At 42.6% G+C, this 23,172-nt stretch overlaps 1 long non-coding RNA gene across 1 annotated transcript; it reads left to right on the forward strand.

The window, feature by feature from the left end:
- Nucleotides 1–15: 15 nt before the first annotated feature.
- Nucleotides 16–22,139, forward strand: LOC108640798. Its single transcript, XR_001921489.1, has 3 exons — nucleotides 16–102; nucleotides 19,152–19,226; nucleotides 22,053–22,139. It is a non-coding gene; the product is annotated as an uncharacterized LOC108640798 (long non-coding RNA).
- Nucleotides 22,140–23,172: the final 1,033 nt, after the last annotated feature.

Here is a 23,172-nt window from a genome sequence, read left to right on the forward strand (position 1 = left end):
GTGTCCTAATGTCATACAGATCCTCAGCTGCATGAACAAAGCTTAACATACTCAAACACCTGGCAGTGGGAATGTGATATCATCTGTGAAGGGAGCACGTAGGTGAGGCTTCCAATATTTCATTCACTTTACTAATATACAGTGTCTTGGAATCTTCCTCTACTCTGTATTCTGTGATTTGAGGCTTTGCTCAAACCCTTGCAGCTGTAAACCCCAGGTTCCTTGTGCATGAGTTGTACAGCAGCCTCTGGGAGCTGGAGTGAGCCTTATTTGTGGACTTCCGTCTGCTGTTGAATGATTCACATTAATCCCTCTCTAAACTAGTAAAAACATCTCCATATTGTGAAGAGAACAAAAATAACAACGATTTGCCAAATATTTTTGGCTCTTTAGACCTCAGTAGTAACTGAAACACAAAGTCTTGCCTTTAGAGGCTCCTGGGGTACTGTTGAAGTTGGGGGTAGGCTGAGGAACAAGCAGCCTCTGCAGAGTGGGGGACAAGGCACACCAGTTGTTAGCCCCACTTCTCAGCTATTTCTCAGTCCAAAATGCTGCTTGAGATTGCAAAACTCATACCCTGAAAAATATTTCAGCTTCGTTCATGGGAAATTAGTCTTTTGTGCTCCATGTTCTCATGACTGTTCAGCTCCTCGTGTCCCTGTGTGCCTACTCTTCTATCCCTCCTTGTTTCCTCTCTTTGAGACCTAATGGCCTTTCTTAAATACAGGCTACTGAACACCTGACAGTCATAGAAACATAGAATCAGCTGGGTTGGAAGGGACTCCAAGATCATCAAGTCCAACCCTTGATCCACTACTGCTGCGGTTACTAGACCATGGCACTGAGTGCCACATCCAGCCTCTTTTTAAACACCTCCAGGGATGGAGAATCCACCACTTCCCTGGGCAGCCCATTCCAATGTCTGACCACCCTCTCTGTAAAGAAATTCTTTCTAATCCCTAACCTAAACCTCCCCTGGCACAACTTGAGACCATGCCCTCTTGTCCATTCTCTCCTCCCAGATAAGAGACCATATGGTGTTAAGTGTCCCGTAGGAACAATGAAAATTGGTGTTCAGATTTTTTTTTTTTTTTCAAAAATCCTGAAGGTATTTTCTAGTGCAAGTGGCTGTTTTCAGGAAAATAGGTGTGTATCTGCATGTGTGTATTTACCTCCTTCTCTGGGAGGTAAATGCTTTTTCTTGCCATGATGGAGTCATGAGGAAGTAAAAATTCAAGCTCTCTGAAGAACTGCCTTTAATGAAGGAAAGAGCATATGTATTTACCAAATGTGGAAAAATATGAAAATGTGCAGTGTTGAGGAAGAAGGCTCTCCTGTGAACCTCCTGCCCACACAGCATCACAAACATTCTACTCCCAAGAGCTGATGATGGGGAATGTTTTCAGATGAGAGCAGGATATGCACAGTTTCACTTTCAACAATGTCTGGTTTACAGTGATTTTCATCATATTTGTGAATGTGATGTCTACAGACTTCGGGAGACTGCATGATGTTGTCCAATTTTTTTTTTTCAGACTTTTTATTTTTGGCCTTTGCAGTTTTCCATGGGAGTTTACACAGTCTGTATAGTAGTATGCACTAAAGCAAAGCGTTTCTTATAAATCTGCTGCCTGAAAATGTGACTGGCTGCCCCAAGATTTTGTACAGTGAGAAATAACCTTTGTCTGCTTATCTCTTTATCACATATAGTTGTACGTCTGCCTACTGACTGCTCCTCCTATAGTAAAGATTTCCAAACTGAAAAATTCTTGATCTAATCTCTACTCAGCTTCTAAGCCTTTTCTTTTTCACATTGCCTCTCTCTTCACCTGATTCTAGTGTATCTTCCCAAAGGGTAACTCCTAATCTATCATCTTTCATGAGTCATGAGTTTGTCTTCAGTGTATGAGGACATCAGCTTCTCTTTCTCAAGTAATTTAATAATTATTAGCATGTGTGTATAATTGGCAGGTTTTCTTCTCCGGTTCTATCACATAATATTTACTGATTTTGAGTTTTGTCTGCTGGTTTTCTGTTCACTTGCCCTCTGTGACTGTTCAAATTTACCTTCAGATTTCACTACTATGAATGTTTACAAAAACTTTATAATCTCACTGTTCTCTGTAATGTGAGGAGCACACATTTCACCTGTTAAAGTTAGAACAACAATGTATCTGGGAACTATTTGAAAACCTTTGGGGAAAGCCAGACATTTTTAAACTTCAGCCCCTGATGTCTTATTTTGTTGTCACTGTCTTTTCAGAGCTATCCACAATGAAATCCCAAACCAAGTTTTTGGTGTGGGTAGGTGTATCTCGAGCATTCACAAATACCTCTACTTATTTGTCAGTTGTAAAGACTTCTGAGAGTTTTTCTTATTTCTGAACTGTGTACACACACACACATTAAATTCCCAGTGTTAGCAGGTGATTGGCAGTTACTGGGCTTTTTCCTGGTGTTTCATCTCTTCCTGGGAAGTGATGCAAAATGGGAATACTTTCCATTTAGATGCTGTTTTCAGTCAGTTGTCAGTCTGCCGAACTCATTGGCAGTGGCTGCCCCTGCCCAGCTCACCTCCTGTTTGGAGCTGCAGGAAATGCTTTTCAGAACAGAACAAACCCACCTTTTCTCTCTGCAGCTCCTGCACTGATCAGGGTTTTCCCTCTGCCCCTGGGATGCCCATCTGAATTTGGCAGACAAACCACTTTTGCAAGTAGAACAAAAATGAACCCCAAGTCACACAGACTCAGATCCATCTGCATGTCCTTAGCAGGAGGGCGTTCCTGTTTGGCAGCCAAGTGTTGTGAATGTGTCTCAAGGGAGACTGTCTCCATGTCTGGACTGTGGTTTTGCCATGTCATTACTGTAGCAAGCAAATCTCCTTTTTACAAGAATCAAGGGGGCAGGAAGTTTCCTGGAATTCTCAATGCTGCTGGTTTCTAAGTTAAAAAAGGGAAATCATATAGGGGTGAGTAGGATAAAATGCACAGCAGAGGGGAGGTGTGGAGATGTGGAATGAGCCAGTGTGTTTGTGGATCTGGGAGAGGGAGCTGGTGTTGACAATGAGGTGATTGAGGAGCAGTGGTCATGCAATGGGGAGATGGAGAGGGTCAGGACTGCGTAGGAGCTGGGCAGGAGCAAGCCAGGAGTAAAGAGAAAGCTGGCTGGGAGGTGCTGTGCAGCCTTTGAGATGTGCAGACAGATAACATAACAATTTTCTCATCTCTCTGATCAGAAGACCTTCCTCTGCTTGCAGCTATCTTATTCAAACTGTCTGAAGCAACCCACCTGCATTTTTTCTGAGTGCTGTTTCTAATCCAGGACCTAGAAATAGCTGCAAGAAGCATAAATCAATTCCTTATTTTTTTTATTTGTCAACAACACACTTCCCTTGTACCTGCCTGACGTAGATTCTGCAAAGAGGAATTAGTGTGGATTTCCATGTTTAGTCTGTCTTTAACTTCAGATCAAAGATGTTTAATTTTAAGCTAAGAGCTTCTTGGCTACTAACTTCATTCTAAGATCTGGAACCTGAGCTCCTGTCACAGCTCATGTTATCACTAGAAATAAAGACTCTGCCCTAGAAACTCAGCTTGACAATTTTTGTTTCTGAACCAGAACAGGAGCTTGCTTGTTCCTCCAGGGAGATCTTAAATATATGCTTTTGTAGATTAAATTACCTGGGTTTACTCCATGTAAGAAGTGAAGGAATGAGTAAGATTAGAACATTTTTCAAACAGGCACAGGCAAATAAGCACCTGCAGGAAGATAAGTTATTCTCCAGATCCATTGTGGATGGGACAAAAGGTAATGAGCTATTGTACTGGAGGAACATTCAAACTAGACCACCGAGATGCCTTCTAATGGTAAGGATGGAGAGGCACTGGCATCGGGCATCCATGGCAGCTGCTGAGGCTCTGTTGTCACAGCTTTTTTGGATGAGGCAAGTGCAGGAGCTGTCAGAAGTGAGTCAGGCACAGTGGCAGGTTCCAGAGCTGGTGGGCCCATAGCAGACACAGGCTATTGAAACACTTGTGGCTTGTACACAGGGCAGATGTTCTGGTTAACAAATCTTGTTCATAAAAATGCAGCTGCAGTCTCACCCTTTTCATCTTTTCAAAGGCAGAATGCTCTTTTTGCACTGATTTTGCTTCATTAGGAAGTTCTGAGTTGCTTGGCTTCTCTTGTGCAAGGATTTCTCCTTTGTCACAAGCCCCACAGTGTTCTTCATGTCCTGGTATCTCAGTGCCTGCCTATGTGTAACAGCATGCTGTCCTACTTCGGGCTATTTCAACTTTTGTTACTATTTCAGCACGGAAAAGAGTCACTGTGTCAACAGAACACTTCCGACTCAGCTGCCAGGCTAAGCCCATGCAGTGTGCACACACGCACTCACAGACTGTGAGTTAGGCAATTTCCAAATAAATTGAGAAGTGAAGCAGTTCAGGGGTGTCAGAATAGTTAGTGTCTCCTTTGGCAGTCTGTCCTGCTTCCATTGTCTCTTCATATTGCTGTCAAATATTTCATCACATGGGAGAAACTAGAGGGTGGAAGGGAGAGAGATAATGAAAATATCCCTACCCATGGGAAGTGAAACTGCCACAGTGCAGGATAAGCAGTGACCTGGAAATGAGGAGTTCTGAGCCACCAGCCTCTTTTGAAAGAAAATAATTTCTTTGCAATACCAGTAAGGCTGTGTATGGTGCTGCTTGTATACACAGGCTGCTGGATGGAATGAGAGGAAAGGTTCCTGTGCGTCTGTGAGTTCAGAATTCCTTCAGGGCTTTGGCAGAAGTGCCGGAAGAAACATCTGAAAAGCAACGGGAAAGACCTACTTCTGTCTTTGTCTAATCATCTGCCATCTCCTGCCACCAAAACTGCAATAGGCACCACAAGGATGGCTGTGAATCACCGTGACTCCTGATTGAGCAGGTTTCTTTTCCTCAGATTTGCTCTTCTTAACGCTTCAGCTGTGCAAGGAACTATCCCAGACTTTCACTCATCAAATGCTTAATGCTTCTGTGTCATAAGAGTTGGAAAATTCTCCAGTTGTTAAACATGGAGTTACTTCGGAGGCTTGTCCATGGCTAAGTTATCTGGTTGCAAACCAAGCCTGATGGCTGATGATCATTGAACTGATTATCACACATAATCACAATGCAGCCAGTGCATCCCAGCTCCAAGGATAAAGCACCTGGTGATTACCAGAGTTTTAATAGTACAGGTGAGGCTGTATTGGCCACAAAATAATAAGGACTGTAATTCTGAATGGGCATCCAGTTTTCCCAGGTGGTCAGTGGTCAAATTCTGCCCTGGTATTGCAAGCAAGACCGTTGTGTGATAATGTCACATGGTTTAGGCATGTTTTGGAGGTCACAAACATGACGTATTGACAAAGTCATTCATACAGTGATCACCAAGCTATCTATAAATACCTCTGAGGAAGGCCTGTTCTTTACGATGATGTGGCCAAAGTGGTTCAGACATCAACAATGTTAGTGAAAGCTAGTTTTCAGTGTGCTCAGCTAAAGAAACGAAGAATATGTATGATTTTTCCTGGTTTTATTTATAGGAGGCTTTTTATTAGGCAGATAATGTACTGTTCTGCTACTCTGATGTCTTCTGATATCTGTGAAACAAGAAATCTTTTTTTTCAGCTTCAGATTTGTAATTTGGCAATGAAATGAATGGGAGATGGTTCCTGTGTTCCACTGTTTTCACTGACTGTGATGCTTTGCAAATGGGCAGCTGAGCAGTGCTTGAGGGGTCAGCTGGGACACTGACTGAATGTTCGTGTGTGTTTTGGCATTTTTGGCCTTTTCAGTCTTTGTTCTCTTAGATGATGTGTCTGTAGGGCAGGAAGTGACTCTGCAGTACGAGAGGAGGTAGGAAGCTATTTAACACAGCCTTATGCCATTCAAACTGCCTTTTGAGGGCTCCCAGTCCCAAATGCTCTTTAGTCTGAAGACAGGAGAAGGGACTTGGATGGTGGAGAGTGTGCTTGGGAGAGAAGCTGTCCTGAAAGTGAGAGATATGTTATCTATATAGGACCAGATCACCCAGCAGCACAGGGATGCTAGTTCTGGGGAAAGGACAGAGGAGAGGGACACAGCATGGAGACCCTCTAGCAGAGTCCCGAGACCAAATGCACCACTCTCTCTCCACACCTGGCTTTTACATGGCACTTCTGGAATCACTGGCTCCATGCTCAGTTCTGCACTATGTGATGGAGTGTTTCCTTTTACCAGTTTAGCATATGACGTAATTTATTTTCTATACATCTCTCCTTCCACTTAAAAGAGAGGATAACACAGATTCCCAGTCTGCTTTCTCTAATCTATTTCTTGTTCTGTCTCTTTTGGCATATCTTTTCCCATATAAACAGTCCCACTTTTTTTCAGGCTCTAAGACCTCCTATTAATTGGTTATTCTGGTTGCTTTTCTTTATTGCTGTCTATTTGATTAACTATCCTGCTGTTGATTGGACTTATGGTTGTGATCTTTATAATAATGTAATTGCTTCTAGTCTATAACATCTGATTCATTATGAGTCCTTTTTCCTTCTGACTCTTTGGGGAGTCTTGGGGATGGTCTGTAGCTGCAGGCAGATCTGAGCACAGGTCTGATTTCCAGCACTGGGAAAAGCCCATTCATTTTCCCCCAATGTAATTGTATTGATTTCAGAACAGGTTATAATATGCTCACATTAAAATTGGGCATCCTGCTTCATATCCTGATGAATTGTTCTTTTTATTGTAGCACTTTTTATTGAGTGCTACTTCAGCTGCTTTAATTTCCTCCCAGAATCCCTTACTGTTTGCTGTGTATGAAGGAGCACTCTGTCTGCAGCTTCTCCTACTTGACACAGACAGAAATAATCTGTTTCCGTTTCTCCTGTGCTATTAACAATAATTATGTAACAGGTTCTCTTTAGTTTTCTGCATGCTTATTGTCTCAGTTTCTGTTTCCCTTCGATTTCTGGGTTTCATGTGTCTCGGAACTTTTTGCAATGACTGCAGAAAGGGTGGTGGCAAATATGAAGTGCCTATGCTGAAATTCATCCACAGGTCTCAGGAAAATTTCTTGGTTTGTTTTTTGCAGTTGATGTGAACACCATTGAACCTTGGTGCTTGGCTTTCAGAATTTTTTGTACCTAAAAAATGGATTTGAATGAGTCGTGGGTGTTTTAGTACAATTAGCTGTTTACTCTGCAACAGCTTGAGTGGGGATTTTAAAACACCCTACGTGACAAATTGTTGCCCAGCCAGAAGGTGCCAAAGGACGAAAACCACGGTATTTTGGGATTAAATGGGGTTGTTCCAAAGCCACAGCTTATGCTTTTGTTAACCAAGCATTTGCTGAGTATGCAAGCAATGAATGAAAAAGCACCAAGTGAACCATTCATGACTTTTCCGAGTAAGTTGTTCCAGGAGTTAATAATTTACTCTAAAACACGTCAAAGCCATGACCACCACTAAAGGGCCCAGGAATCAGCAAGAAACTGATTGCAAATCTTCCCAGTTCCATGCAGTGACCTCTTGACTAGGCCAGTGGTTTTCAAGCACTTTGATGTTCATCCCACGAGCTTTCTTGTGTCCATCTGGCTTTTGTCCCATTATGGAAGAAGCAATGGTAGAAAATTATTAACATCAGGGCGGAGATGACTTTTCTGTTAGCGGTAAAACTCTGTCAGGGTGTGAGGGGGTGGTTCAAGTCACGTCTGCGTTTCTCCACGCGCCCGTTTTCCAGTGCAGGCATTCCTGTTCTTGTACGGTAAGGAAGGAGGTCTGGCAGTGAGAAGTGGGAGACATGCTTCTGCTTTCTGCCACTTCTTCATATTTGAGCCTTGGTTGTTAAGCTGAGCCTGGCAGGCAGCTCTGTGTTGCCACATTCAGAGGTCAGATCATGCTCTCCAGGTACAACCCTGGGCAGAAATGCAGGGGAATGGGAACAAAATGTGTCCCCAGGGAGACCAGTCCTGTCCCAAACTCACATGCAGCCAAGAGCCTGCTTGTGCTAAGGAAAGGTAAGATTTATCCTGGGACTTCTAAGTCACAAACATCTGGTGTGGGAAATGAGGAGATGGGGCTGTTCCGCCTTATCCTTCCTGCTGTCTGTCCATCTGTCTCCTCTGGGTTCAAAAAGGGTCTGTAGCCAAAGATGGCTGGTGGTTAGTCACAGCACCTGGATTCACATCCACAAGTGAAGAGGATTGGTATTTAGAACTTCAGTCACAGAGAGTAAGCTACACTGATTGTGCAGGTATCGTATCTGATACCTGCCACCATCATCTTACTGTGGCTAGTAGGGTGTTTATGTTTTACATTCCTTGTGCTTGGATGGTTTATTTCTTTCCATTATCTATCTTTAATTCAAAAAGTCTTCAAGTCCTTACACTGCTGAAGCTGAGGAAAGCAATATTTAACTTCCCATCCGAGAAGCACATTCCTTCTGTCTTTGGGAGTGTTAGAAATGCAGATGGTGGGAGCAGTCAGCCAAGTGAATAGAAGAGAGTCAGAAAATTGGAGAAGTTACCTCTGTTTCCCAGTTCTCTGCCAAGAGATTTCCCTAGCACGTTATAAGAGCAGTAAGCCTTGGGGATGTCATTGGTGACGTGATCCTGAATCACTTTCTTAGGCAAACCCTGAGAGGTTTCCTAGGACTAAATAACAGGCAGAAACCTACATTATCAAGTTGATACACAGAATTCCCAGGGAACAAGGGACTTTTTCCCCCTGGGGTGATAAATGCACTGACATTAGGGATGTAGTTTACCAGAGAAGAACTCTTACTTTTCAAAGGGATGTGACCATTTCTAGCTCCTCTGTGCTGCCTGCATTCATGTGCTCAGCTGTTCTTTCACCATCCTGGCTTGAATGGCAGCATTTATCTGTGGTTAGGTCAGACACCCTTTGAAAAGAGGGAGGCAGGAACACAAGAATGAATTGGTGTTTCCATGGTGCTTTGTAATTAGGTGGGGATCAAAAGGGGTGGAAAGGAGACAAGTGAAATGGCACGTGCGGATATCTAGAAGGGAATAAGAGAATCCAGGGAAGGAAGACAGCAGCTGTAGTCCAAGGAATAGGTGTAGTGAAAGTCATGGGCAATACAGCAGAGGAGAAAACCATCTAGGTCTGAGATGCTGGAGTCTGGTGTGCCCTGGCACTCTATTAATTCTTCTCTGAAAGCACTCAGGGCTTGAACTCCTTTGCTTGGCCTCACTGTCTGGCCAGGGCTGAAAAAGGGGTAGTATTAAGGAGGATTTTACCAGTAACATTCAACACACAGTGATGCCAGGATGCCCTGGCTGAGGTTGGGACTCTGTGTGAGTGTAAAGTTCCCAGAAGTCCTGTACAGATGTGAGTCCTAATGGTAGGTACACAACTGGCAGAGTCTGTTCAAGATGAGCAACTGCAATATGGACAGGCTGAGGTTGTCAACAGAAACAAAATATGTCTCTTTTTAAAGGGCTGTGGTGGGGTGTGAAAGGTGGGTGTGCAAAAAACCAGCAAGATGATCAAAGGAAATGGGGCAAAGATTTTGCTTTTCATTGGGTGGAAAGATCTCACAGCTTTATGGTCTCTCTCTGCCCCTCCTTGTGAAAGAGCTAACTTGAGATGGATAGTTTGTGAAGATTCCTTTTAAATCTTCCTAACTCTCAAAGCCAAAATGAGACAGTCTCAAAACTATTGGCTTCCTGTGTTGTTCTTTTTTTTCTCTGAAGCTGATGCCAAAGGTCTTCACTTGGGTGAGAATAATCTGAATGCCATAGACATGATCTGAATCTCTCCACCCAAGATCTTCCTTCCCAAAGCAGGGTCACTGTTTTTCACATTACTTTTTCCATTAGCCTTCAAGATTGGAGTAAACATCCAATGCTTTCTTTCCCAGAACAGAGGTGCTTCTAATGCTCTACTTGTGTGGTTTTCTCTTCCCATGCAGCATTTTTGTCCATTTCTAATACTTGAACTCTAGAGAGTCCCATGACATGGTCCCATGGCCATGTCAGCAGACACCATTTGGACATTGCCTGTGGAGGAGTGTGCACTGCTCTGTTTATCACAGCCACACAGAGCCTGGGCTGATCGGCCTGAGATCTTCAACACTCTGTGCTGAGATCTGTGACATAAATGGGGGAAAAAAGCAACTAAACCTCCTGAATTTGTAATTAGAAAGTGAGTGATTCATCCATTTGATCTTTCAGGTGAGGCAGTGAGAGGTGGGTAACCTGTGCACTGGCTGCAGCAGAAGGAGGTTGAGCCCATATCCCAGGACCAGCAAGCACAGGAGAGCTTTTTGTGGGGCTGGGGGGCCACAGCCTCCCCCTGCTGCCCAAGTAGTGCTGCCCTGCTGACTATAGAACTGCCAGACTCAAAACCCTTCTCCCACAGCCCAACTCTTCTGTTTGTCAGGTGGATGCTCCAGTCTTGTGCTGTCTTTCCCCTTACCTACCAAGTACATTTCCACCTTGTAGAATGGCTGGAGGCTAAGATAATGGTAATGCATTAGAGAGAAGCATCTGCTTGTCTTGGAAGAGGGGCCTGTTGTTTGGCCAGGTGCACAGCAGCTGTGATGTGCAGCCTGTGCATGGGAGATAGTTTCTGGCATAGTACATGCTAATTTGGTTTAAGTTGTTTTGGAAGCAGGAGGCTGTGACAGTAGTTTGGTACTAGTGCTGTACCAACCTGAGCAATGTAAAGGAGAGGGAAGTGCTTTGTTGGTAGAAGTGACTGCTTTGTGGTTTATCATCATGTTTGCTAAAAATACTAGGACTGCAAAATTATCTAGTTTGGGTTTTTTGTGTTATAGCCTACTTTTTCACAAGCTATAATGCTAGGGAGGAATCATAAATTAAACAAAAACACAAGCAAGGGGAAAGATGAGTCCTGATTAGAGAGATTAGTTTCAGCAAGTATCTATGAAGTCCTAAGCCCAAACTGGTTTTGTATCCAAATATGCCCGTGGACTGCAGAGTGTGAATGTCACTGTTCTTCTTGGATGCATTGAGATCAAAATCAGACCTGCTCCTTCAGAACTGATTGATGCTGGTTTACACCTGTAAGAAAGAGCTGTTTGCCTTAGTGAGGGAGGTGACTTGCTGGGAGTAGCCATGGTGAGGTTAACATTGCTTTGGTCTATCAAAACAAATTTAGCTTAACTTAGATCTACTCACCATGCAAATTCTGGAAACACTCTGGATGCTGGCCCTTACTCGTAGCAGGCAGGTGGAGAGGAAAATTGTGGCACAAAATAGAAGGTATTGTCCTTACTGGAAGTGGGGTAGAATGACATACAGAAACAGCTGGCTGACCTTAAACTGAAGTGGGAGTGTCTGACCGTGGAGATGGGGCACAGGATTTCATCCAAAAATATATGAAGCTTGGGCTTCATTTCCATGAAGTATGAAGCTACTGTTAAGAACAGTAATGGATCTCCCCAGCTGAGCAAACACCCCAAGCAAGGGTTAATCTAGAATGTACATGGAATGGAAGGACAGGATGAATACCTAAGGAGCCCATGTCATGGTGTCTAGTCATGAATAAAAAGTTGAAATAAAACATGGAAAGAGAATGAGTAGTGAAAGGGGGAAACTCAGCCTTGTAAAGAGATGGGGAACAGCGGGAGGAAGTGGAGAGAGATGATGTGCTTGAAGGAAGTTGTGTAGGCTGAGGTATGACCCAATCCTGAACTAATGCCTTAACTCAGTTTTCAGTAAGACTGATGCATAAGGGTAATGTCAGAGTCTGTAGTAAAAATGTCAATGTGGTAAAGAAAGTTTGTCATCTGCAGCGGAAGCAAAATTTAGACGAATGGGTATGAGAATACAACGGTCCCTGAGTAAGCTCTTTTCTTGGCTACTGAAAGAAATGATGCTTGAAATTGCAGATGGATTTGAAGAGAGTTTTTTTTTTTATTTATCTATAAATTTGGCAACAGAGAAGTGGCAGATAGGGTGCCTATCTTCAAAAATGGGACACACACACACCCCTGCCCTGAAATTTATACATTTCCTAGTTTTCTGCTGAATGTCTCAACTCTTGAAGTGCAAGAGCAAGGGTAACTTGAGAGTGGGAAGGCAGTGGAAGGTGATAAAGATTAAAATCTTCACACATAGACAAGATTGGTAATTTCAGAAGTAATTTAATATGTTTTGCAAAAAAATGAATAACTTCTTAAAGGGTAATGCCATGGACATAACCAAGAGTCAAGTAAAACACTGATCCATAACCCCATAAGGGCCTTCTCGTCAGTGGTGGAAAAAATAATGGAAATTACAGGACAAAGATGGACTAAGCTAGAGAGACACCAGGAGTATTGAAGCTAGGACTGATCCTATTTATTATATTCCTTGCCTATATAGATATTTGGCCATTAAGTTTGCAGATGACACATCTGGGATCAATGTCATTACTGTGGAGGAACAGAAAACTGATTAGACATTCCTTTGATCTGAGATTTGAAAGCAGTAACATGAACTGTCCAGCTGCTTGTTTAAGAGAAAAGCAGAGAGAACTTTTGCAATACCCTGGGAAGTTGTTTGTGAGAGAGGGGGGTTGAGTAGGAGACAAAAGGATGGATTGTCTTTGTGACTCAGCTGTAAGACCTTAAAAGGTTATGCATCAGAATTAAAAGTCCTAATAGAGACAAATAAGCATTAGTATAATTATAGAAGCTGCTTTTAAGGCCCTATTGGAAGTATTGTATACAGTTTTGATCCCTTGTATTTAAAAGAAAATAAATAACTAAATTAACTTGGGAAGTGCAAAAGGATTCCTAGGATGGCCAGGTCAACCTCTAGAGATTCATTCTAAAAAAAAAAAATAAAAAAAAATGTGGAGAGTTCTTTCCAATTAAGCCTGGCAGTTAGTAGACTTACAAAACATGCCAGGTTTCTCTATAAACATACAAAGAGGGAGCTTATTTCAGTTTAAGGTTAATCTGAGTCCAAAACAAATAACTTATGAATAGATCAAGTTGAAAATTCCCAGAAGTTTTGGGACCATTCTATATGGACTTAAAAGAGGAGATTATCAGAGGGTAATCTTGGAATAAGGGGTGGAAATTTTAATGGTACCAATCCTTGGATTACCAGGGGTGTAAGTAGTAAGAAAGGGAAGGAGAGTATTTAGTATCTGTTAATCTTTGCTAATATTGATCTTCTCTTACTGCTCTGGGATTTTATTAGCCATACCTGAGGTCAGGGAGTTTTGGTTTTCTCCATGTTGGAAGCTGATTTCTGCATCTGGGGTTTTTGCCTTCCCACAAGTAGCAGATATGGGTGACCACTGGAGTCAGGAGGACTACATGAGGTGTGCTGGTTCTTTTGCTGCAATCAGATGTTCTGATGCTCAGTGACCTGTCTTATTCATGCCCTTCTGATGTGCCAGATGGCCATATTTCAGAAGAAAAAGGATATTTCTTTTGTATCTGAGACTGGCAGTGACTATGGTGTGGAGCAGAGCCTTCTCCAAGCCACCAGCAGGGAGTTCCCCCTGATACATTTCCTTTTATTTCCAAGCAAATAGAAAACAATTTTGTTTCTAAACATCTCTTGCCTGGTGTCTTGCAACAGGCTTCAGTAACAGCTGGCCAGTTTTTTGGTTAATAGTAGGAATGGGGCTGTTTCTTGGAAACTCATCATTTGGAAACAGTGGGGAAAAAGGAGGACTTGAGTCTGTTAAAGATTTAATGCAGTTACATAGGAAGCATATTCGTCTCCTGACTTCATCATATGCAGTCTTCCCATTTGAAAGATTTCTTATTTTCCCTGTCTATTTCCTGAGAAAGTGAGAACACAAGAAACAGTGTTGACATACTGTGCATTTCTACTTTGTCCTTATTTTAAAAACCCCTGTGCAAATGTCTTTTTTTTTTTTCAACCATGTAAAATAAGAAATTAAATTATACCCTAAAGAATTTTGTCTGTATGCTGAAGCTTTTAGTTTGTACTCAGTGTACTTCCCCCTGGTTAACTTGTCAAATACAGACTTGAAGAGAAAAGCAGCATTTCAAGAAGTTAGGGAGGAGTCCTCAGCCTCATTTACTTAAGCTGATGATGAAGATTAGGATTTAATAATTGTCCTTGTGTTTTATTGTATATATACTTGAGGCAGACCTACTTCCACATGCCTTGGTATGATTAATGGCCTTAATTGCATTTTACGAAATAGTTGGCACCGGATACAAATAATCATAACAAATTGTACGATGATGCAGGAAGGCATTAACAGCAGCAGAAAATTCCAACCCGTCCCTGTGCTTCTATTGAGATGTTGCTAAAACTTCAAAATATGTATTTTCTTACTTTTTTCATCCCCCTTGGGTGTGACATTTCCATACCCTGAAATCAAAGAGAAGTCTCTCATAGATACCAAAAGGACACAAAAAACCCCCAGAGAGAGCGTGATCTCCATGTGACCTGAATTATCTCATTGTTCAGACGAGGGAAAACACATCTTTTCTGATTAAGGATTTGTATGCATTTTGTTGACTCTGGTGGGTTAACCTTGGCTGTCTGCCTGGTGCACACTGCCGTGCTCTCCAACACCCTCCTCAACAGGACATAGGGAGAAAATAAAATGAAGGAGCTCGTGGGTCAAGATAAGAACTGGGAGATAACTTGCCAAGTACTGTCATATGCAAAACAGACATGACCTCAGAACCATTACTTTCATTTATTTCCGCTTAATTACAGAATAACATAGTGAGAAATAAAAATAAAATCTAAAAAATCTTCCTCTCACCCCCCCTTTTGGCAGGCTCAACTTTATTCTTCGCTCTTCTCTGTCCCCCTCCCCTCGTCAAGGCCTACAGGGGAATGGGGAATAGGGGCTATAGTCAGTTCATAATACCCTATCTCTGCCCCTCCTTCCTCCTCATACTGTCTCCCTTCTCCACCATGGGGTCCTTCCCGTGGGATGCAATGCTTCATGAACTTCTCCAGCATGGATCCCTTCCACAGGGTGTAGCCCTTCAGGAAAAGACTGCTTCAGCATGGGTGTGTGTCCCCCAGGACACATTCCTGCCAGAAAACCTGCTCCCGTGTGGGCTCATCTCTGTGGGCTGCAGGTCCTGCCAGTCCTCTGTGTGCTGCTTCATGGTGCATCCACATGTTCTGGCTTGGGGTCCTTCATGAACTGTGGGCAGACCACCCACTTCACCGTGGACTTCAAGGAAGTCTCTCCTCTGGCACCTGGAGAACCTCCTTCCCTCCTTCACTGACCTCGTTGCATTCAGGGCTCTCGTATTTTCCTCACTGCTCTCTCGTAGTTGCTGCACAGTGTTTTTTACTCATTCTTAAATTTTTTATAATGGAGGCACCACCAGCACTGCTGGCAGGCTTAGCTTCAACCAGTGGTGAGTCTGTTTTGGAGGTGGCTGGAACTATTTCTGTCCAACATGGGGACAGCTCTTGATCCCTTCTCTCAGAAGCTCTCACCCTTGAGGCTCACCCTGCTACCCCAAGGCCCACAGTAGTGCCCTAAGAAGTTGTTGAGTTTGGACTCCCTTTGACAGTGAAAAGGTCCCCATATGAGCTGCTGTTACTGTCCTGAACTGCACAAATGCTTCTGCAGTCTCTGTTACGTACTGTGTTGCAGCTGTAAAAGACTCCTACTCACTCTGGAGGATAGGTACTTCTTTAACCTTAATTTCTAAAGCCTGGCATACTAATGAGCTGTGTGTGTCCTTAGGAAGATCCTTGCAAATCCTGTTACAACTGCCTAAGCTTTCCCTTCTTTAACAGGGAACAAAGTCTCATCCCTATTTTCAATCTGAGGATATGCCCAAGTCTGGTATCTGTTCTCTCCTACAGGCTATTTCTGCTGCTCCCTTTCCTTGTATCTCTTAATCCTGCCTTAGGGCACCCTGAATCACATGCTGGCTTCTGCTCCTGCATCAGCTTGATCCCAATGAGCAAAGCAAGCTGGAAACCTCTGAGGACTTCAGCAATAGGAAGGTGTGAGAGTGTTAAATGAAGGTTTTATGACAATGAATGAGAAATGAGTCCAGCTCCACTGGATAGGTCACTGAGGCACATGCCTATGCAAGTGTGTCTCCTTTGCTCCATGCAGGTCTCTATCTGAGCAACACACTGAACCCTGCCTTGCATGGAAGGCCAGGAATGGTGCTGGGCTGGAAATGGGGCAAAAATATAAATGTCTGCAACCAGGTGCAAAGGTACAACCAGTATATTTCAGCCACTTTCAAGTTGCAGGGGAGGATGTTTCGCTGCATTCCCCTGAAACCTTTCTAGATGAAGCAGATGTCAGCCTGTAAAAGTTAGGACAACTCTGCTGAGGCTGTTGGTGAGGACCTGGTTCTGCAAGTTAAAAGGGCTGTATTTTTTAAATATAAATCTTCTGTCTTGATAAGACTTGTCTCACCAGACAAAGAGAATTTTTTTCTGCCCTCTGACTGACGATGCCTAGTTAAGTAATCTCTCTGTGGCCAGCAGTACCGGGAAGAAAGCTTTGAGATACACAAGGGACAACAATGGAAAAAACATTCCCTGGTGCAAATTCTTTGCTTGGTTCAGAGACCAGCTCTAGGCCTCAGCTGTCGGGATGGATAAAAACATTACTGTTTTATCAAGATCTGCCACCATCTCCTTGACGATGACTTTGTTACTGGCCAAAATGGCATTTTAGGATAATAAATTGCCACTATTTCAAATATCCCCTGCCTAAAACTAATTAAAAGTCTTATGTAAGTACACTGGAAATTTAATGTTAATAATTTGTATTTGATGGATTTCAGCCATAAAAGGCAATGTGAGACAGGGAATTTGGTCATGTCCATTTGGTACTGTTTCAGAGCCACCAACCTTTTTAAAATAAAACCAAATGAATGCTCTGAAAAGGCTTAAAAATACAAGGTGATTTCCAATTTCTGTTGGTTTGGTTTGGTTTTTTAATTCCAACTCTTTTACGTGCTGTCCTGCAATCAAAGTCTTAGTCATTACATTACAGGGTGTGAAGTATTTGAGACGTTTTTATGCTGAATAAACCCAAGACCTGATATTTAAACATAGAAAGCTTCTGTGTTTGAAGTGCAGAATGTTTTTCTCTTTCGATACCGTCTGCGAGTCTCACAATCACTTGTTATGCTGTTCTATGCTGTTATCTATTTTGGTCATAAGCTTTCACAAGCCAAAGGAGCAGATCATTTGTGAAGTTTTGGTGGTGTCTGATTCTCACATGTAGTTTCAGAGAAGCCATATGATAGTGAATGGAGGAACGTAGTGAATCTGATCTCATCGAGATCCAAAAGGGGAACCACAGGGGGTATCTTGCTGAAGTTGCTAATTTTTCTGTGTGCCCTAAGCACTAAATCTCTTCTTGGAACAAGAACTCTGACGTAAGTGAAATGTAGGCAACTTGAAAGGATACCTGTGCTAACTTGAATGCAAATGGTGGGCTGTAAGCAAATGCTATCCCAAAAGAGTAACTCTTCCTGGTTTGTGCACCATGTCTGCTCTAGATGAGAACCTGCAGGGATCAAAAACCCATCCCTGTTGTTGTTGGCAGTTATGATCCAAAAGTTATCTCTTCTGGTGCTGCAGTGCCGTGCCTGTGGTTTACAGTCACCCTGTGTTAGAGTAGTGCATCCACAATTAGTTGCTTCAGACTGTTTTGGGCTGTGTTTATCAAGGAAAAAGAACAATGAATCCCAGATTGTTCTAGTGGAAAAGAGTATAATGGATTTTTTTGCGTTCTTTGAAATGATCCTTGTAGGACTGGTTCAGGGAAGAAGGGAGGTGAAATTTTGACATTTGCAAATGGTTTGAGGAGGAAGGATTCTGCTTGATCAGGGACTGGTGGTATTTTTGGGCTGGAGGAAGCCCCTGCCAATAGGACAGACTCCATTTAAACTACAAGTGAAACAGGCAGCTGCCAGTTTGCATCTAGAGAGGTGTCATCAGTGTCTGGGTGTGACATTGGGGTTTCGGGTTTGAGTGGGATGTGGGGATGGTGTTAAGTAGTTTGACTTAAAATTTAGTCTAATTTTAGGTGCCTGAGTATCAGGAGTTTAGCAGAAAGTAGGGTCTAAGAATGGGTCTTTACTTTGTGAATGAATGTCTATATTTAGAGCTGAGATTATAAAACAACCTTGAGCTCTTTCCGTTTAAGAGGCTGACTTAAACATAGTTAATAGTGCAGACCTGAAAATAGTCCAAATGCAACAGCTGGAAACACTGGACAGGATGTGGGGCTACCTGGGAATGAGGATGCTGGTGAAAAAGCATTCCTTAGTGGACTTATGGTAGGTCACAGTGAATAACAGGTGTGTGGTCCAAGAGAAATACACACAGAGAGAAATTCTTGACCATGCTAATTAAATAGTACCCTATTAATTTCCTCCGGAAAAGAAAATATCCTTCCCACTCAGTATGAGTCAAAAATCAGAGATGATTCTTCTCTTGTTTATAAATACTAAGTAAGTAGGTCCTCGTGCACATCTTCTTACACCCTGTGTAAGAATCTTTGTGAAATATGTCAAATTAATATTGATACTAAAAATGCTCCAAAAGAACTGAAAATTAAGATTAGTAATGGCCACTGTCCAAACATCAAATTCAAAGTAAAAATCTGTTAAATACCTCAGATTGCATCTGTGTTCAATTACTGTAAAGACTGATGAGCTGAGCATTCCCAAAGCGGGAAACAGCAATACAGCCGTCTCTGCGGGTTTGGCTTGGTTCCTATGCGTGGAAATCAAGGCAAGCTTTTATTAACTGGTCATACTCTTGCCCTATGTTTGCATGCTCCAGGACCTTGTGGCTTTCAGGGCAAGGATGATTGCGTTCTTTCATTTTTACTTTCTTGTTAGTGTGCAAAACAACCTTTTCATCTAACCTGCAGCTATGGATCTGTGTAGCTGTAAAAATTGGTCCAGTATCTCAAGTCAGAGAATGAGGAACATAAAATTAGCAGCCACTTCTAAAAGGTTTTGGGCTTGTTATTTGCTTAACAACACACAAATATGCTCTTTGTGGAGGGACAAAACTAAAATGATCAAACCATCCTTAAGTTATCTATCTGTGAGTCTACTAAGAGCTTGGAGTCAGTTGTTCTGTGCCCCACGTATGTCCCAGTTTCTGTAGGAAATGTAGTAGAGCTCAGACAGACTAGAACCTTCCTTTCTTACAGGATCAGATCTACCCCTAATGGATGTATTTGCTGTGCAGAAAATGGTGTCCTGAGAATGTGCCATAGCATATCAGGGTGCACATGCACACAAATGACTAGAGCTACAACTAGTGTTTGCAAAGCAGTTTGCATTCTGATATTTCCTAAACTCTGAATACTTGAGCTAATGCCATGAAAATACTGTCTTTTAAAATGTTTGGCTTGTACTCCTGTGCTAACAGGGGTTAACATCGAAAGAGAGGCAAAACAGGACTAAAGCAATAATTAAATAGAAATATGGTGTCAAATTCCCAAAGTGGACACCTGAAACTCTTTTTGTGCAGTCTTTCTGCAGTGTGGGGAGATGGAGTCTACCTGAGCCACTCTTTAAACTGGAGGTGCCCCAGGCTTTGCTTGGGTTTGTGCCCAAGCTGGCTGAGCCTGTACTCAGGTGGACTCAGCCCTGGGCACAGTGCTGTGCTGCTCCCTGGCAGCCCCGGGGTGGAGGAGGGCCTACCTGCTGCCTGGCACTGTCTCCAGGGGGCTTTATCCAGCAGGGGTTTTCTGGATCTTTAAAGAAGAAAATTTTGGCTGAGTGAAGAGAAGAAGAAAATTTTGACTGTGGTAAAAGAGATCAGAGACCCTCTTTGGCTGCCACCTCTGTTCTGGAGAGGATAGAATGTGAACACAAAGCTCCAAGAAAACACATCTCCAGTTCGGTGCCTTTCCCCCATCTGTGGTTTTCTGAGCACTATTTTTAGAATGTCTCCTGGGTCTCTTAACAAGATCCTACTCTGATCCTGTTAATAGCACTATCCAAGTTGATGGTAGAGTCAGGACAACTCCATTTTGGGATGCATGCAGGGCTGCAGTACTTCAGTAGGATTCCAGAAAAAATCATCACAGTAAATGGAACCATATTTCTATTGCATTTCTTTACTCATCCAAATAGGACTAACAACTAGTGAAAAACTAGTTAAGACTTTGTCCTCAGGGGTGTACCTAAATTCCTGCTCCTATTAAAGTTATCCGAATAAACTGTCAAGACAAAGATTAAGATGATCATTGCTAAGGGCAGGATGGTATCCTCAACCCCCACATATTAATAGACTGGATGACTAAGAAGGAGATGTTACTGAATTGGATTGATGTCCTCAGTCTTGCCTCACTTATGGAAGAACTACTATAAACGCTTAAAGATAAACTGTTTATGAGGATTTCCCCACCAAATAATATTAGTATATAACTGGGTTTGTGTTTTCAGTGTCAAGGCTATTGTGCAGCCATCTGAATTTCAGCACATAAATAAAAATCATATTTAAGAAACATACATATAAACACGTTGGCAGCCAGGAAAATATTTCCTTGTATATATATTCATTTTACTTATATACATGCCCATACTGCAGGCTGGCTTATAAAACCGCTTATCAGTATATGTCCTGATTCCTGGATGTTCTCTCTTTTCTTGTCAGTAAGCCAGCTCTGTGTCAGGTTTTAGATCTGTACTTGACCAGCTCCAGTCCAGAAGGGTTTGGATGTCCCCCCTGTGGGTGAAGCCTAAAGCACCTGGTGGCATTTTCACATTCAGAATAAACAAAATCCATAGTGCTCTGGATCAAAATCTGATGTAGGTATGGTCCCTAGGGTAGTTTTTTCCAGTGCTTTGTCAAAATGGTCTTGTCATCTCTACTGATTCTGTGCAGGTGTTGTCCCATCTTGGAGGTAGGAGGTAGGATCCCACCCAAGAGAGGGGATAAGCAAAGACTGAGTTTTTTTGAAGTGTCATCTAATGTCTTGTACTTCTGTTGTCTGACGTAGCAGCTTCATGTAAGCACACTCTTTGTGGAACACCTCAAATGGGGGATGAGAACCAAAGCAAGGCTTCTTTTTCCTGGACATTGGTCAGGTCCTTCCAGGGAGGATGGGAGCATTTTCACTGTGGTCTCCTGGGTATCTGCTACCACTGCCAGGCAATATCACAGCATCCCATGTACAGCACTGAGGTCCACCAGGTGGGAGAGAAACAAGATCTGGTCTTTATCCAGAGGCAGGAAAAGCCCACAGCACAGGGGTTTCAGTTCTTTGCCCCAGTCTGACTTCCAGCTTAGATTCCTGTCTAGGCAATTATCTGCAGGAGAGGGAAGGGAAGCCTGCTGTTAGCTGGCTTCTCTGGGTCTGTCTCTGGTGTCTTCATCAGTAAACAGAGCAGTTCTTCCAGTGACTCTGGCACAAGGAGGAATAGCACAGAGCAGCTCTATGGCACAGGATTGAGATGTTAAGGTAGAAAATACACATATTAATGTATGAATACAAAGTGAATATAAGTATGGGAGAATATAAATATCGTTGTGAGTGGCAGGGCTGGAGCAGAGTGACTGCAGGTCTTTTGAAGTCTTCCGACCACACAGAATATCACCAGAGGGGTGAGATGACAATTCCTTGCCAGGTTTTTATTGCAGATACAGAGCAACAAAAAGAATTGTTTTGAAATCAGTGTGAATGTTGCTATTAAATGTTCATCAGTCTTCAGACTGTAATGTGGGCTTCATGGAGCAGTATTTTAACAATAGAGAGATAAATTCCTGCTCTCACTGACAGGTGGCTGAATAATAAATTTTGGTAAATATTGTTCTAGATTACCAATATTTGTTCCTGTGATATATTTCTTCATAGCCTACTAAACTGCTACAAATTATCATCTTTTCCATGTAAAGGGAAACAGCAGATCAAAAGGTGTATGTATGTTGAGAATAAAAAGAATTATAAAAGTGTCAAATTTCCAGAAAAGATTTCAATACCAGTTACACGAAAAAGCTGTTGATTCTCTAGGGTTAGAAAGAGTCTGAAATCAGGCTGTTGCTCTGCATGCATCTCCATATTCTCTGTACTGACAACAATCCCCCCACCTGTTTTGCACAGCTGGTATCAGCTCAGCTGGAGAGTGGAATGGTTCCAAATTACCACAGTATTGAGATGGAAGGGCTGACAGCACAAGACAGAGATCAGGAAGTTTAAGCTCCACCACAAAGGACAGTGTAAGGTCCAAGTTCTGTAAGAGCTTCTGTCAGAGCTGTATCTATTTTCAACAGTAGGTTATCCAAGGACAAACTCCAGGTTTATGGAAGAAGAAGTAAGCTTTGTTCACCTCATTGCCAACTGAGCTGTGTGGATATAATGATCCAGCAAGAGCTGTAAATACATGGAAAGTAAGTCCTGAGTAACTATCCCTTCTCCTGAAAAGCAAATACTGAAAAAAGGAGGATGGCAGCTGCAGTTTCCACAGTCCAAAGCTTCCCTCATGCCCAAAAGGAAAAGTATTCAGCCGTCTCTAGTTCCTCACTGTGCACTGTGAGATTTTCCAGCTTTTTCTTGAAGAATTGTTGCAAACGAGATTAATTCTTACAGATTAACCCCTGATTTCCACCTCCACTAGCTTTTCCATAGTCTCTTTTCAGAGAAGTATTTAAACACATACCTAAATTTCAGCGCTGCTGCCCAGGTAGATGCTTAAATGAATGGCCAGTTCATCAGGTACTGTGAGGTGTGTTTCTGCTGATGGTCCTGATCTGGCAAACAAAGGGGGAAAGAGAAGCTGAGAAAAGATGAGTTGCATTAGAGATCTGCAAAAACACAGAGTGTGAAGGGCTGCCCTGCAGCCGCTCTGACTCTTTCTCAGATTAAAGACTTTAGTACTTGAAGAAAGCCACCTAACCTTAAAAATGGGGGTTGCAAAGGCCTGTTGGGATTCACTGATTGATTGCTGAGGATTTGCTTCCTCATCCATTCAAAGCCCTTGTCTTGACCTGCTGCTCTGGTCTCACTCAGATCAGAGACTACCTGTCCCTGCTTCACTTCTCTTACTAGGGGTGTAGACTTGCTGTACGTAAAGGGAATGTTTAGAAGGGTCCTTCCCTTTCATGGAAACAATTTGCAAGGACCATTTAGGAGAAGGGCTTCACATACAATTAAGTTGGTCTGCAAACATTTTAAAAATGTGAACCTAGTGGACATCAAAAGCTAGTGGTCTTACTCACCCTTG

The sequence above is a fragment of the Manacus vitellinus genome, unplaced genomic scaffold, assembly GCF_001715985.3.
Source record: "Manacus vitellinus isolate BGI_N305 unplaced genomic scaffold, ASM171598v3 scaffold_44_pilon, whole genome shotgun sequence".
NCBI lineage: Eukaryota > Metazoa > Chordata > Aves > Passeriformes > Pipridae > Manacus > Manacus vitellinus.